The following is a 1,206-nucleotide window of genomic DNA, read 5'->3' on the forward strand; positions in this document are numbered from 1 at the left end:
GCCCAATTGATAGCAAGTTCCTGAGGGCAAGAATCAAGTCTTAGTCACATTTTATCTGTATAACCAATAATGAAGTGCCTGGTACAAGTATGTTTGGTGCTATGTAAATAGACATTACATAAGCCCATGATGGGATGAACTGTATAAGTCACTTCTCCTTCCTGATAATATCCTTAACAGGAAGGTGAGGTGATTACAGTAGGTAGTTAGAAATATCCGTTTCAGCTCTGAAATTCAATTATTCTCTGACCTGTACTACCTTTTTTTTTTAAAAAAAAAAACCCTTAACATTTTTTGAAATTTATTTTATTTATTTATGTTTGGCTGCGTTGGGTCTTCGTTGCTGCGGGCGGGCTTTCCCTAGTTGGGGCGAGTGGGAGCTACTCTGCCTTGCAGTGCACGGGCTGCTCATTGCAGTGGCTTCTCTTGTTGAGGAGCATGGGCTCTAGGTATGGGGGCTTCAGCAGTTGTGGCACGTGGGCTCAGTAGTTGTGGCTCACGGGCTCTAGAGCACAGGCTCAGTAGCTGTGGTGCACGGGCTTAGTTGCTCCGTGGCATGTGGCATCTTCCCGGACCAGGGATCGAATCCATGTCCCCTGCATGGGTAGGCGGATTCTTAACCATTGCACCACCAGGGAAGTCCTGACCTGTACTACCTTTAAGTGAGGCAGGAACTGAGAATTTTCATTGCCTTACCCCTAGACTAGAAAATAATATGTTTCATAGGGCTGTACTGAGACTGGCTTCTCCTCTTAGCATTGGGATTTCCTGTGCTACTTTAATGAAAGAGTTCATTCTCTACAGACCCTTGAGAGTCACTCAGTTGAAAGAGTCAGTCACACCTTTGTTCCTAGAGATTGGGGAGAAACAGAAAAATCCTCAAGGCCCACAGGGCTTGGCAGTTCTTAGGGGAGACAGAAGTCAAGGTTGGGATGCCATTATCACTCTTTGGGTCTCTTTGGTCCTCAGGAACGACCCATTCAAGGCCTCCTCATCACAAGGTAAGAGAAATGAGAAGCTGAAGCTCCTTATGCAAGGTGGCAAAATGAACTCCATATTTTATAGCCTAGTTCTTGGAATTTGATGTATAAATGCTGTGGAATGCTGAGTCGGCTTTAGGAGGGAGATGATCTAGCTCTGTTACCTAGTTTAATTTTGCTTTTTTTTTTAATTGGGGGAAGAGGAGGGAGGTATTAAGTTCATTGC

Source organism: Monodon monoceros, unplaced genomic scaffold (genome assembly GCF_005190385.1).
Source record: "Monodon monoceros isolate NGI ecotype Baffin Bay Population unplaced genomic scaffold, NGI_Narwhal_1 Super_Scaffold_3, whole genome shotgun sequence".
In the NCBI taxonomy this organism is placed as follows: Eukaryota; Metazoa; Chordata; class Mammalia; order Artiodactyla; family Monodontidae; genus Monodon; species Monodon monoceros.